At 29.2% G+C, this 16,871-nt stretch overlaps 1 protein-coding gene across 1 annotated transcript in view; it reads right to left on the bottom strand.

Annotated features, from left to right (window-relative positions):
* Positions 1-16,445, bottom strand: part of LOC107456813 (E3 ubiquitin-protein ligase RNF185) — a 69,425-nt gene extending 52,980 nt beyond the window's left edge. The window contains exon 1 of the mRNA XM_071183153.1: positions 16,441-16,445. The gene's annotated coding sequence lies outside the window, so the exon portion shown is untranslated. The remainder of the gene's footprint in view (positions 1-16,440) is intronic.
* Positions 16,446-16,871: the final 426 nt, after the last annotated feature.

The following is a 16,871-nucleotide window of genomic DNA, read 5'->3' as shown; positions in this document are numbered from 1 at the left end:
AATAAAAATAAGAAACTATTTTAGCTTATTAATTGTGTTGTTATATATCTTTCAGTTTTGTGCAGGATTACGTAGTATTGTTCAGAACTGATTCAGTAATTACTTATTTTTTTCCACTCCGTACAAAGAACGTGTATTCAGCTAGTAACAAATAAATAAAAATATGAAACTATTTTAGCTTATTAATTGTGTTGTTATCTTTCAGTTTTGTGCAGGATTTCGTAATATTGTTCAGAATTGATTTTACGTGTATTCAGCTAGCAACAAATGAATAAAAATAAGAAACTATTTTAGCTTATTAATTGTGTTGTTATATATCTTTCAGTTTTAAAAGTATTTTGTGACGTCTTGAAACTCGTACATAGGCGGGATTTGAAAACTAATCCGACACGACAAGCATCAATTGAGACAGTTTTTTGCAATCCATGATTTGAAATGTTGTGGCGTTTAACGGAGTCAATCCAGAAGGACAAAGCATTTGACCAATGGGTGACCAGTGATCTTAAGAAGGCGATCACAATTTTTAATTTTTTTAATACCACGTTTATATAAACTTGCCTTCGTGTATGTCTGTCCGGGTGGAATTTTGTAATCGATTTTAAACTAACTTCCCGACTAGCTGCAAACTTCAAATTTGGCACATAGTTCAGAATTGGATGACAATGCATGAAAATGAAGAGAAAAAAGACATACAAAGTAAAATAAAATTAAAATTTAAAAATAATAATTATTTTTGGGATTGTCTTTTGTTGTCGATTCCATTATTTCAAATTAGTATTACATGTCAGGTGAAAAGATTTTTATTGTCGGAGTATTTTTATTGGCTGAAAAGTCACGTGGTAAGATCCAGATTTTCCTCATTCATTTCCAGATTGTTTTGGTTGTCATCAGCATACAACTAATGAAAGTCGTAAAGATAAAGTTTTTCTATAAAGATTTTTGTATCCCTAATTTAAAATTAAAATGAAAGTTCTATTATTTTAGTAGTGGTCTTGTAGTAGTCTTGACTACTCTTGACTAAGAAAAATAATCTAAATAAAAATATATATTTTTAAAAACCACGTTTTTTTGTAGTGAAGAATAATGTTTGAAAAGTAATAATGTTTAAAAAATATATAATAAAAATAAAAAAAATTATAATTTAAAATAAAAAAATTCAAAATAAAAAATAATATTTTCAAAAACCACGTTTTTGTAGCGGAGAAAAATAATTAAAAAAAAAATTTGAAAAACAAAAAACGTGGGGAGCATGAAATATATAATAGTACATATACACATACGTATACACATTTTCTTACTCATACACATGCACAGCCACATATACTGTTTGTCTACGATAGGTACTCTGCCAGACATTCGTTTGGAGCTGTGGCGGTGACTATGGTAACGAGGTATGATTATTTCAAGTAGGGATGCGAGGTTCCTCGGAGAAAGAAAAGGAGACCTCTTCATCGAAGCCACCCTCCCTAAAATGGCCTCTTCTTATTTCCATAGCACCAGACTGCCGCAGACTTAGTGGCGGTCAGAGTACCTATCTTAGACAAACAGTACATCCACATACATATGCATATAGACAAACATATTCCACATCCACACAATTGGGTATACTATAGCCTACGTCACAGATCGTGTTATTCCTACTAAATTTAACTAGTAAACAGCATTTTCTGCGAACCTGATTTCCAGCAACAAGTAAAAGCATCAAACGAAGTGTCTTGTTATAAGTCGCTACTCGCCAGGTTGGAATTGTATTAGTCTAGTTCCTTTGGAAATAATTTATATTGTTGTTCCACCGAAGTTTATGAATTTAGTAAGCATATTTAAAACTCAGTTTATTAATTAAACTAAAAGGTAAATGTTGTTCCTAGTAAGTGGAAGTAGTTGTGCTTTTTTTCATATTATACCCAATTACAGATATACATACACATATACTCAAGAGCACACATACACACACTAATATAACATTACTGTTATGTATTTCATGCGCCCCACGTTTTTCGTTTTTCAAATTTTTTTTTAATTATTTTTCTCCACTACAAAAACGTGGTTTTTGAAAATATTATTTTTTATTTTGAATTTTTTTAATATCTTGTTCAAATTTTTTTTCCTCCTCTGTTTTGATTGGTTAAATTATTTTGCAAGCTTTCATCTCGTTGATTTATCTCATCTAGCGCTTAAATACTAAGATTTTTGTTTAGAGAACCGGAACTATAGTATGTCCATTTTTGTACCCTATTTTCTGTTTATTCACGTATTTTTTAATTTGGTTAATAACAAATATTATAAACTTTTTGTCAAATCATGCAGATTTAGTTCATTCTAATTTATGTTTACTTAACAAAATTACGCGGAAGTAATAATATTCCTTAAGGAAAATTATATCAATGCGATTTTCAGCAATATACCTTCAACTTAAATGTTTAGAAATGAATTTTTGTATTAAAAATCCGCGCTTAAAACGTGATGTCCTTAAGTGTTAAACTGTCCCATTTAACTCAAATATATACGAAGAAGGCATCAAAATATCATTTGTCTTCTTCTAGCATAAGTGTACTTTAATTGTTCAGAAAATCACAGGTTTAGATACTTGCATAAACTTTAAATCTCCTCACATTAAAATGAAAATAGTTAAAGAACTTTACCTTCTATATTTCTGTCTATCGGAAGTTCCAAAATTTAGGAAACTGACAAAGTTTAGAAGAAAACACACCTGCGTAAGGATTATTTGTCTTCAAGATGTTTACGATAGCATGATTAGAAAATTTAAATATTACTTCACTAAAATCTCAGTTGAATATGGAATTTTATTCGAAAGCTTTATTCATTTAAATGTATGCGTTATTGTATTTAAGTGAAATTGCGACTTTAATGCATATACATATAACAGTTAATGTAAATTAATGAAAATATTTTGTTGATTTTTATAAATGATGAGGTAAGTAAATTCATTGAAGATTGACTTTAATGCATATACATATAACAGTTAATTAAAATGAATGAGAATATTTTGCTGATTTTGATGAATGATAAGGAATTCATTGAAGGTTAAATTAAAATATCATTTTAGTTTTTATAATTTATAATGTTTCTAAAGGGACAATGAACCATTAAATTTTTTAGTATGAGCTTTTTATTACCTGTGTGAATGTTAGAAACATAATTTTTAAACTGCCCGCTGTAAGTTTGCAATTAATGCATATACATATAATAGTAGCGTAAATGAACGAGAATATTTTGTTAATTTTGATGAATGATAAGGTAAATAAATTCATTAAAGGTAAAATTAAAATGTCATTCTTGTTTTTATAATTTGTTGATGTTTTTTTGCGGAGGGCAATCAGTAATCATAATTTTTCACTATTTCATTTTTAAAATTTTATTATGTATATGAGCATTATAAATATAATTTTTAAAGTGATAATAATTTACAAGATAAGTTTCTTACCTTTAGCTTATAGAAAATCTTGAAAATGTAGTGAAATATTGATTGAGAAGCTTACTTAACTACACTTAATTAAAACAACCTTTGTGGAATGATTGTTTCTAAATAATTTCAACTTTTTAAATTTTTTGATCTTAAAGAATTCTAGAAAAAAGAAAGAAGGTCTAGAAAGAAATGTTACTAGAACCATTTAAAAGCTACAGTTTGAAATAAAAGCGTTTGGTGTCACTTTTTAAAAGAAAATATTTAGCTATTTCCTATTTTTATCAATGCAAACTTATTTTTTTAAAAATTATTTCATGTAATATTTGTTTTAAATCTTATACAAGACCAAAGTTTTGAAATTATTTGCAAAAAATAATAGTGGAAGAGTTGTTTTAAATTTGATATTTTAAGTATATTCTATATGCATAGTTGTTACCCAAAAGTGTTTTAATTGAATCATAAGCTCTTAAAAATTTTGCATTTGTAAACGACAGAAATGACCATTTATATAAAAAATGTATTCTGAAATATGAATTTAGATTTTTATAAATGTTTATCTTTCAGATGCTTTTTCTTTTTCTAGTAATTACATCCATTTCTTTGGCGTCTAATTAAAAAACTTTAACAGGGCATTCATACACCCCTGTACATCATTGGGGGAAAATACTGTATCGACAAAATTAACAATGAATACTTTACATTATGTTGTCCATCTTTCGTAAATCCATCCTTTGGTAAAACTACCAACTTTTTTTGCAGTCATATGAAATCTTGGTTTCCTAAAATATATAAAAAGGTAACATAAATTAAACATTTAAATTTGAAATAATTTAGAGAAGTCAAAAATTGGTAAAAGGAAGAATTTAAATTGAAAACAATGGATCGAGGAAAAAAGGAATTCAGATGTTCAACTTATACTAAAATGAATTCTTACTTGAAGAATATATTCTAATATTTTAATGACAAACTAATAGTCAAGATTTGAAAGTGCCATGGGTTAAAATCATGCTTATAGGCTTATTTTCAAAACTAATCATAACTTCTGAAATACAATTCTTATCCTTTTTTTTCCATCGATAAGCACATAAGTTCAATCGAAGTACATTTTTTTTAAAAATATGAATTTTTAGTTTCTTAAAATATAAAAAAAGTTAACAAAAATAAAAAAAATTGTAATTTAAAATAACTTAGAGAAGTAAAAAATTGGTATAAGGAAGAATTTAAATTAAAAAAAAAATGGCTCGAGGAAAAAAGGAATTCAGATGTCCAACTTATACATAAACGAATTCTTGTTTAAAGAATATATTTTAATGGGAAATTAATAGTCAAGATGATTATCCAAAAGTGTCACGGATTAAAATCATGCTCATAAGTTTTTTTTCCAAAACTAATCGTAACTTCAGATATACAATTCTAATCCTTTTTTTCCCCAGCGATGAGCACGTAAGTTAAATTGATGTATAAGAGATAAGTCATGGCAGGAAAGTTTCAAGTGAAAAGCGATAGAAAATCTGAAGAGCAGTCAGCCACTCGACTTGATATGCCCTTCAAAAGATAATGAAGTGCATGCTCATGGATTCATGGACCTTTTGAGTTCAACTTCAAGCAATTTCTATTCTTGAATTAATCATTTTATTAATAATTTAGTTTGAATAATAAAGCAAGTTCCTTAAAATAGTTTAAAGTTTCTTTAAAAATTATATTTTGAGACTACTTTCTTGTTCAACGAAAGAATTAACTATGCATAAGTTCTGTATTTATTACATACCTTTTTCTGGATACGTGAATACTTATTTACCATAGAAATAGTTGTGAAATGAGATTAAAAAGTTATGCTTATAACTTTTATCTTAGGGGCACTGAAATGTGTTTTTTAATCAGCAGCATGCCAGGGCATGTTTCTGATTGAAAAAAAAAGGAGTGGCGCAAGTTGTCTATGACTTCAAGTTTAACAATTAACCATTTAAAACACGGAGAAAAAATTCTGGTAAAATTAATTACATTACTGTATAGTAATGGTTAAGGGATATTGTATAGTAATGGCCATAACTATAGTTCTTTAATACCGTACATTTAGTGATAAATACGAATCTGAAAATTTAACTGAATAAATGGTTATGTCATGCTCTAAGGTATCATGCTAAAATTATCAAATTTTACCATACTTACTAAATGATATCACATATTATAAAAACATATTTTATTGTTAATTTTACCAAAATCATTACCAAAGTACTTCGGTAAAAAATACCGAAATTTTTTTTCCCTATAGCTAGAAACATGCTAAATTTTACCACATTCTGGTCATATTTTTCTTAATATTGTAATCTATTTTTCAAAAGTAAAACTTTTGATTTAAAAAAAAAAGTAAATGATTTTTCGTATATCCCGGTGTATAAGTCAACCAACTGTTTTTGATTCCAAGATAGTAAATTTTTGGTATAGGTATAAAGGCCTACAGCTGAAAAAAAACCTAACATAAAAATTCCTCGAATTAAAAAACAGAAAAAAGTTATTAAGTCATTAAAATTTTCTCAAGTTAAAAATATTTCACGTTTCTCTTACTGGATATGCCCTCAATAAAGATGATATGAGGTGCTCCCTGTGATAAAGTTGCATTAACGAACGCCTTAAGATGACCATTCAATTAAGTTTATCTTGCCGCATGTGACGTCACTCGAAGGTTTATCCGTGTGGGACTCGTATGACGACACTTCTAACGTTGTTGAATCCAACGCAAATGATTTTCTGGAATCTTTAAGCTCGTAGTTTTTTATTATGTTTTTACAGTCGAATCATTTTCTTAAACCGGGAAAACCCCGGGGAACCCCATTTATTAAAGTTATTATTATATTTTTTTCTTTCAGAAATTGATTTTGAATACTTACTTTCACAAAATTAGTTCAATAATAATCAGAATCTTGAACCATATTATAGCGTAAAACCTGATTAGGGTTGCAAACGAAAATAAAATAAGATATATTTGTTATAATACGTTTAATAGTTTAATAATATGGTTCGATATTGGAGTTGGTTTTAAAATAGTGCATTGTCAGTTTAGAAAAAAAATTACCATGTGTTCCCATGTGTTGTTTATCTCATTTAGAAGAATCTATAACGCCGTTGAAATTTCTATTTATCTATATTGAACCATAGAATATTGTATTAAGTTTAAGTATTGTAGCAAGTGTAGGCAACAGTTGCAGTAATTTTACACCAAGCTCAACATGCATCGATAATAGGTCATTGAAATAACAGCTTATAAATTAAAAAAAAACATTTTTTCTTCAAATATCTCTGCTTTTAGTGGCTTAAATTAATAAACTTACGAAGTACACAGTTGGACACAGATCGACAAATTAGTTAGTGATAAATTTAAAGTAAAATAAAGACTTAATAGGTAATGTGCTTGTCTTGCATCACTTTTTATCTGCAGCTCTTTTTTATTTACTTGTTCCCCTTAACTTAGAATATTCATATTCCACCGATCCGTATAACTTTTAAATTTAATTTTATATAACACTTGATTTGATAAATATAAAAATGATCTTTTCTTAATTTTGGAGCATTAATTTGAAGATACATTAATAAATAAAGATAAGATGTATTTAATGTTATTCAAGTTTAAACTTTCTTATTTATAAAAAATAGTCGAAGAGCAATTAAAAAAAAGTTTTTTAAAGCATTTTTTTGAAAAAGAAATGAAGCATACATAGATTTCGACTCAATAAAGAGATAAAATTTTTTTTTCTAAGAATATTGCATTCGAAACCAAGTTTCTTAATGTAGTAAACAAGCAACCAGCCATAAACTTGTCAGTTATCTTTCATGGATATATAGTAATTCATTCCATTAAACAAATAAAAAAAAATTAGTTTTCATCTGAAGTTAAAAGTGAAAAAAAAAACTTCCCCTTCGTTTTTTTATGGCTTTTTAATCACTTAAAAATCATGAAATTCAAATGGGTAAACTGAATTATTGAACCGTGGGAAAATATTTTTCCGCAAGAAAAACTCCGATAGCCACAAATTTATTCCTAAAGTGGTATTTTTTATTCTTAAAAATTTAAATAACTACATTTTATAAAATGTTAACTCTTTTGGCTCCTTCTAGTAAAATTTGATAAATGTAGTGTTTAGACACAAAATAAAGCGCCTTTTCTTGTATTTAAAGACACTAAAATTCATCAAAATGTCTTATATATTGTTAAGATATCTTATTATAAAGTAAATTAGACTTTAGATCAAGAGCAGAAATAAAAAAGAAAGGATAAAGTACATATCAACATTTTTAGTAAAAATCAGATATAAGTTTTAAGTTTATAAAAAAAAATAGATCGACTTTTTTTCCAATGGGGTACCCGCAAGTGACGTAGTGTTAGTATCTAGATCCTGATTGGTTGTTGAAACGTGACATTTGTTTACGTTAGCAACCTTTCTTTTCATTCTACTTCGAGTAAGCAATGCCCGTCAAGTATCAATTCTCTTAAGCGACATATTTCACAAGGATTATTTCTCAAAGATTTCAATTCTTTCACGATATATTTACATGGAGACTCAACATAAAGACAGACCATGTGGAACATAAACAAACTATTTATGCATCGAAGTTGCCAGGTACGCAGAACAAAAATATATCATGGTTACAATAAAATACATAATCAAATAATAAATCTAAGTTAAGTAAAAGAAATACACGAGAAAGACTTATATTTCGACTAATTCGATGTGTGATACGACTCTGTATTTAATTAACTTATCGTTAATTAACATTCTAACTTATGTAGAGAAACTTAGCTCAACTATAATGCGCCATTTTGCCGATGAGGATTAGCTGGCACTGACGTCATAGATCACATGTGTGGGTATGGGAAGTCTTTTTTTTTGAAATGCTAGTACCCAATTGGATAAAGAAGATCACCAATACCCACACATGTAACATGTGACGTCCTTGCCAGCTGATAGTTTATAAGCAAAATGGTGTGTTAAAGTTGAGATAAATTTCACCACGAGCTGTATCGCATATTAAATTTGTTGAAATATAATTTGTCCTCATCTACGTCTTTTACTTAACTTAGATTTATTATTTGTTTATGTCTTTTATTATAACCGTGATATATTTTAGCTTTCTGTACCTGGCAACTCCGATACATAATTAGTTTTTTCCTGTTCTACATGACTTCATGCCTGTCTTTGTGTTAGTTCAGAAATATATAATGAAAGAATTGAAATCTTTGTGAAAGTATCTTTGAGAAAGAATATAGAATGTGTTATTTAAAGAAATTGGTACTTGACGGGCTTGGCTCACTCGAAATAGAATAGAAAGTACAATCGCTAACGTAAACAAAAGTCACGTTTCAACAACCAATCAGGATCGAGCTACACACACTACGTCACTTGTAGGTATCCCTTAATAAGTATAATTGCTTTATTAAAACTGATGCATACGACAAATTACTTTTGATTTATAAATTATAATTATTTTCGGAAATTGATTAAAAAATTTTAATTAAAGTTAAGCTAGAAAAAAAATATTAATTTTCTTATGGAAAATAATTGTTTTAACAAATGGTTCATTTTATGGGTAATGCGTTTGAAACACACACATTCCTATCAGCTGGCATAAATCCTAAATACAACTTTTTTAGCCCTACCTATTATTAATTAAGGAGATATGATGCTCAAAGTTTGGCTTCAAAAATGTGATTTTTTTGGATTCTAGCGTTAATCAGTTGGAAAAGCGATTCAACATTTTAAAGTGATGTCTTTATTAGAAAAAAAATTCATAAGCTTTTATTTCCATTAACGCGGCAACAATTTCAGAGATCTGATTGTACGCAGTCACCGTTTAAAAAAAGGGGGTAGCAACACTTTAATGTGTAATTTAAATGTTTTTATTATTTTTGTCTGACATTTTGTTAAAGATGCAATAAATAGCTATATTTTTATGCATACAATAATTTTTATACATTTTTTCTTTGCGTAACGATGATTTTTTTTTCATTTTATCCAACTTCTTCGGGCTAAAACAAATGATATGGAATCATTTTATTCCATTTTTTATGAAATGATATTCAGAAACTGTGTAATTATTGCGACTGAGGGGTTAAAAAGAGCTTCAGAATTTGAAAACGATAATTATTTACAAAAAACATCTTCAAACTTAATTTTCTGATTTTATTATTTTTTAATGTGTTCTCGCATATAAATATTAATAATTTAATTTAATTAATTAATTTAATTAATCTTTGGGAATATCTTGCCTAAGTAATTTTAAGGTATAGATTGCCCTAGGAATTTTATCTTTTAAAGTTAGAGCTTAAACTACCCTTTTTTAATTTAAGTAAAATAAATTTGTTTGTGTGTACAGAAATATAGACAAAGCAAAAAAATGGTCTAGAAAATATTTCGCACTCCTAGGTAAATAAAGAAATTACATATTTAGAACAGTAACAACGAAAACACACAATGTTAGCCATCCATAATAGTTTTTAAATTATTCCCCCCCCCCATTACACAATGATAGATTTTTAATAGTATTTTATTGTAAATTAATGAAATTAAAATAAGTTATGCATTTATATTCTAATTTTGAAACGCTTTTAAGTTTTAGAAATTTCCGCATGAAACTTCTAAGGCAAAAGTATTTACTCCGAGATATGTTTGGTGCTGTATTTGCAGTTGTTTACTGACAAAATATAATTTCAAGAGACGAAAAGATGTAAATTTGCAATGGAATACTAAAACCATCATGAAACATTTGCACTGGGAAGTAAGTATGGAAGTTATCTGTTCTACGTTAACGTATATAATAAACAGAGCAAATTATGCCATGAAATCCCTTCATTATCGGAGATTAAAATTTCACATTTTCAGCTCGTTAGGTTGTTTAAATAGAGCGGTATCAAATACAGTAAGATATTTCATGTTAAATTATTGGGTCTTTTAAGACCTTTAATATTTTCGCTTGTTAGGGTTTCAAATAAGCCGTTACTTCGGCATCGAAGATCTAAGAATGTTCTTTTGAAGTTCTTTATTCAAGAAAAAAAATATGGGCACAATTTGAATGCATTAAGCTCTAAGCGAAGTTTTATTTCGAATTATACATATTATTATGCTGATTGAAGCTGCGTGAATTTTAAAACGGACATATTACAGTCAAACCCCGCTATAGTGAACATGGTTTATAGTGAACTCCTGGATATAGTGAACGAAAAGTTCGGTCCCGTACCTTGCTATACACGTGTAATGTTATTTATTGTGGATATAGTGAACCAAAAAAGTGAAAAGTTCGATATAATGAACTTTTTTCTGTCTTCAACTGATTTTTTTCTTAATTTTTTTTGTAACTTCAAAATAAATACATATACCGATTTTTAAAACGATTTATAGAAGGGAATGTAGCAATAAGCATTTTTTCTTGTTTGCTTCTGTTATCTCACTTTCCAATCCCTAAACAAACCAAGCAGATGCTTCCAATCCAGGCAGTGGGATCAATATGCATTTTCTGTCAGAGGGAATGAGCAATTATTCATTAATGGTCAAAGGGTTGGATACTAATATGTGTTGATAAGGCCCTCATTACAACTCCTTTTTGCTCTCAGTTTAGTTAAAAAAAAGTCTGCAAACAAGTGTCTCAAATTTTAATTATGGCGACCAGTAAACGTAACACGTTCTCCATTAATGATAAAATGGGCATAATCAGAAAAATTGAAAATGGATGCAATCATGTTGATATTTGCAGAGAATATAAGCTATCCAAATACATATGTAACATATGGAAAAATGCATATGTAACATATGCAATTAATAATTTCTGCTCATGAAAAAAATTTCGATGGCAGAAAAAAGTCACAAGGATGTTGAAGAAGCATTACTGAAGTGGTTCACCAATCGAAGTATCTGGACAAATGTCGATGAATTTGCTAAGCGATTTTATGAGACTACTTTTATATGCTCGAATGGCAGGTTAGACAGGTTTAAAAAGCGGAATAATAGAAATTCAGGAAAAATTATCTGATAGTCAGGAAGTGTTTTCATATCTGATGTTGAGAATTGCTCATCAGCTAAAAATTACAAATTTTTTGTTGCACACAAGACGAAGAGTAATGAAAAATAACAAATTTTTTGCTATTGCATAATATTTTTCAGTAATTTATTTGAATAATGTGTAATAAAAGGGAGGAATTTAGGAACCATTAGTTAAATTGCTTGAGTAACGGATATAGTGAACTCCCGGTTATAGTGAACCAAAATTTCGGTCCCTTGAAGGTTCACTGTATTTAAATTCCTCAAAAAAAATTTTTTTTTTCAATCAACTATTTGGCGAGGTATTTTCCTCAGTATGAAAATCACTGAAATCAACATATAAGGTTTTTTGCATATTTTTATGAGCCTAATTAATGTACTGTGTTGGACTGTAAACACTTCATTTGTTATGTAAATTATAAAGGTATAAAGAGTCTACGTAAAGGAAAAAATAAAACGTATTTGAAAAGGAAAGACTAGTAGAAAATAAAATGAAAAGGAAATAAAAAATTAGAAAAAAACTTGGTAGCCAAGAGCAAATAAGAGCAGGTTACATTCCCAGCGCTTTTGAGGAACTAATGCCGCCAACTAGAGAATAGGCATTCATATGAATAAAACAAGATATCATAGTATCAAGATCAGCTAACGTGGTTGAATCTAATTTTGAGATCTCAAAACATGTTAATATAGGGTACGTCGTTCAAAAAACGTCACAGACCATTTTTTAGCTTGCTGCATTTTTTCTGTTAAGTTACAAAAAATAATTATAGTTTAAAAATAAAAATAAATAAAATTAGCAAAATAAGTAAAAGTAAAAACTCTGTGGCGTGACAGCCCATAGAGGGCCAAGGCCTACTGTCCCCATCTCAGTTTTCTTGACCTTGGATTCTAGGGTGTGAGAGGGACTCTAGGGATTGACCCACTGAAGAGGTGAAAGGCTGAGTCAACCTTGCCCGGGTGATTCCCTAGAATGTGACTAGTGGGTCAATCTAGTGGGCAAACAAAAACAAACAAAAAATTTGAAAACAAAAAATGCAAAAATAAATAAATAATTAAATAAAAATAAAACAAGGAAAAAAAACCCTTTAAAATTCATTAAACTTCGAGCAAATAGAATTTGGCGTTAATTTTATTAATGAAAGTAGCCCTTTCAGTACGTTAAATTTTTACTCTGTAATTGCATTTCTGCGAACTGCAGAGTTAGCCACTTTAAATTTGTACTAGAAATTTTAGGGTTAATAATTCTTGAACTAACAATAAAATGCTAATTTTTTTTTTTACATCGTGTTCTTGTACATTTTTCTGCAAACTTTGGTAATTTCCAGTTTCTATGTCTCATAGTTTTTTTGCAACTAAGCAAATTGTAACTTAAAAAAAGGATTGCGAAAAAAGCACTTAAAGATGAAATAATTTTCGAAAAAAATTGGAATTTTGAAAAAAAGAAAATGCTCGTCAAATATCAATTCTGTAATTGCATTCCTGTGGTTTACGGAGGCATTATAATTATTACAACACGTTTAACAGTTAATCATTTTCAAACTAATTATCATAGATAAATTTTTTTATTTCATAGTAATTTCTTTCCTTTTCGTTACACATCTTCGTAGTTTCAAGTCAATTGTTCAAATTTCTAAGTCAGTTTCTCAGTGATTTCCAGTTTGTGAGTGTATAAAATGTAACATTGAAAACTCAAAACAGAAAACATTTTTTCTAATACAGAGAGACTATTGTTGCAGCAAATTCTTACTTTATCTTTCAACAATATTTTTAATAATGCAGTCACACAAAAATTGATGGACTGATCAACACTTGAACAGGAAAGTCTAATTAAACTATTTTCCAAAATTCTTTAATTAGAGACTATGAACACGATTGCGCTTAATTATGAAGACTTTTTCGCAAATAGTTTAAGGTAAATCTTATGAAACTTCAGATTTTTATTCTTTTAAAAATAACTATCAATGAAGTCTGAGTAATGGAGTTTTTCAATTCGCATGACTTTGGAATAGCTTTACATTATGAAAAGTTTTTCCATCTTGAAGCAGTTAACAGTTAAAAAAAAACGTCAATATATAATGTGTGAGGAAAAACATAACTGATCGTGACGCTACCTTGAACTACATATTAAGAATTCTTAAAAAAAAATGTGGATCATGTAAAATATTATGAGGCAAAAACATAACATGGTTGACAGACTGATGGATTTTAGCAGAAATGGGTCCACCTGAAGATAATTTATAGCAAACAAGAATTTTCTTGTTCAACTGGCCAATATGTTTAAAGCTCCTTGATAGTCGAGCCATTTTTCAAAATTTGAAATTTTTCGCGAGTCGCTATTAAATACGTATTTAGAAGGTATGCAAAAAGGTATTAAATTTTTTTTATAGAAATAATATTTATTGAAAACATATAAATAAAAGTACAAAATATGTGTATTGAATTTAAATATTAAAAATTCAACACATTTATTTTACTTCTCTTGATAATTCTTTAAAATTTTGTGAAAAATTGGGTGATAGCACTTTTCAGTAATTCTTTAAGATGCTGGTTAATTAATACTGATCGGTGTTTGGATTTCACGAATTTTAAAGTGGAATAAAATGATTCACATAAGTGCGTTGTTCCGAGTATTGAAATAATTCGACAAGCAGCCCTTTTTTAATTCAGGATACTTTGATTCTGGTACAAATTTCCAAAATTCAGTAATCGACGTCGACTTATATTTTAATTGTAGAGCTTGATATCCTTGCATCTCTATTAATTCTAATTCTCCAGATTCTTTTTGGGTCATAATTATATTGGAAATGGAAAACTCACCATGAATTATGTTCATTTCAAATGGATTCAGCGAAAAATCAAGATGAGTCATATGAGTCTTAACTTGGACGGAAATGAAATTTATTACAACGTTGCACTTAGTCTTTCATATTTGTTGTCAGTAATTTAAAAGACATTTTGAAACACCTACGGAACGATAATAATTTTTTAAAATATTTTTTTTCCCCAATGAGCTGCACAATCGGTCTTGCGATAAGCAGACCTAGTGCGCTCTCCAGAGGTGGTATCCACTCTTTCAGGACCACCACAATGGGTGAGATACCGTTGGTCATGTTAATTTGGACGTCTAGTTTCTGCCACACTAGATGGCAGCACCGAGACTCTATTTGGATGCTAAAGTGCACTAGGAATTTAATTTTGCCGGAAATGCCAAGAGCCAATAAGGCACTCCAGGGATCTTTTACATGCCGCATAATCATACGACATGGCCGCTGAGGATTTTCTGCATCCCGAAAATCCGGTGTCTGGGCCGGGGATCGAACCCGCAGACTTGGGCTCAGAAGGCCGATGACAAACCTACTGCGCCACCCAGACACCCTTTTTTTTAAATATTATAGTATTACCTTTATTTAATATTATTATATTATTTAAATTTTATTTTTAAATATTTTTAAAAATATTATAGTACGAAAATGAAAAGGGAACTCGGGTACATTTATCGAGAGCCCCGAATAATCCATCGAAGAGCCGCATGTGCCCCTCCCCCTGCTGTAGATCGAGATACTCCTTATATAATTGTTGTTTCTTTTTTGGCAACTTTCCTGTTAATGTTTCCTTTTTGCATGGAAATTACAGGAAGTGGATGTTTCCTTTCTTGCTGCGCATATTAGGTAACATTCATTTCCATTTTCACGTCATTCCCTTATTTTAATTAGACATAAAATGAATTTTACTCAGATTATAATTTTTTAATGTTTTAAATATGTTTACCTTGTAGGGCCACTTTATTTGATAGGGCATTACACGTAAACAGAATTGACTTCCAAAAAATTGACAATTTTTGTCAAAAGGCCCCTCTAAATATTTTTTTGATGGCTCAGAGAATAGAGCTCTCGTCTCCCAATGAGATTCAATTACAAGAGTTCTCTTCTCTTCTGGGTTGGGTTCAAAATTACGAGATCCCAGCATTGACTGGTTGATATGAATTCCGCTCCTGACTCGCACCAACCAAAGTGCTGATATAAAATATCCTCAGTGGTAGATGAATTACGGATCAGAATCCTCTTGTCGTTAGGCTAACCGTTTGAGAATTTTGTGGCCTTTAATTTATCACCATATAACGCAAATGCGGTTTAGTTCCATGATGGTTAGTTAGCTTGATTTAAGATTTTTCTTCTGGATTGGGTTCAAAATTACGAAAGTACGGAGTTGATACTTGACAGTCGTAAACTCAGAATCGGGTCGACTGTTCAACTACGGTTAAAAAATAAAATAAAATTCTGAAAGCTTGAATTTGTTGGGGCTAAATATTTTTCATTTCTTCACATGTAAAGAACTAATAATTGCGAAAACAAATGCCCGGCAGAGACTAAAGGTTATTTCTGATGCTATAGTTTAGAGTGAGACTGGCAGGTGCATTTAATTAAATAACTTTTTAAAAATGCATTAATTGTTCGAGTAGTAAATGCTTAGAAAGTTGAAGCGTTTGTCAAGTTGAAAAAGAAAAAGAAGAGGAAAAAATGGAGAATTGAATTGACCAAGCACTTCGAGTAATTAAAATATTTTCCTAGACGCTAGAAAAAAGAATATTAATAAATGCGAACGGGGTAATGATAAAGACCAAACACTTTAGATAATTGAAATCCTTTTCTGGTCACTTAAAAAATATTAATAAACAAAAAAAAATGATATTAATAAATAAAAGCTCTTTTGTAACAAGTAAAAGACTCTATGTGATGAATACGTGTATTAATAATTCAATTACGGTGTTTATGATCGATTTAATATTTCTTCACAGACATTAAAATGTATTAATTTTCATAGACAGAGAAATGTATATGTAATTCGACAGAGGATTGCTTTTGTGGTCAGTATAGGCAGGTGGTCAGTGGAATCATTAAGGAAAGGATGAGTAATATTTTTTTAATCAATTCTTACATCATGTATTAAGTTTTATTTAGGAAATATCTCATGTTTTTAAAATTAAGATTAATTAAAGAAAGTACTAATTATTCTAAAACAATAGACAGAGACAGTGTCATATACAGAGAAATGTATATGTAATCCGTCGGGGCATTGCTTTTACGGTCACTATAGACAGGTGGTCAGGGGAATCATTAAGGAAAGGATGAGTAATATTTTTTTAATCAATTCTTACATCATGTATTAAGTTTTATTTAGGAAATATCTCATGTTTTTTAAAATTAAGATAAATTAAAGAAAGTACTAATTATTCTAAAACAATAGACAGAGACAGTGTCATATACAGAGAAATGTATATGTAATCCGTCGGGGCATTGCTTTTACGGTCACTATAGACAGGTGGTCAGGGGAATCATTAAGGAAAGGATGAGTAATATTTTTTTAATCAATTCTTACATCATGTATTAAGTTTTATTTAGGAAATATCTCATGTTTTT

This window comes from Parasteatoda tepidariorum, chromosome 7 (genome assembly GCF_043381705.1).
Source record: "Parasteatoda tepidariorum isolate YZ-2023 chromosome 7, CAS_Ptep_4.0, whole genome shotgun sequence".
NCBI lineage: Eukaryota > Metazoa > Arthropoda > Arachnida > Araneae > Theridiidae > Parasteatoda > Parasteatoda tepidariorum.
The sequence above is the reverse complement of the archived record's forward strand: the minus strand, read 5'-3'. Positions and strand labels throughout refer to the sequence as shown.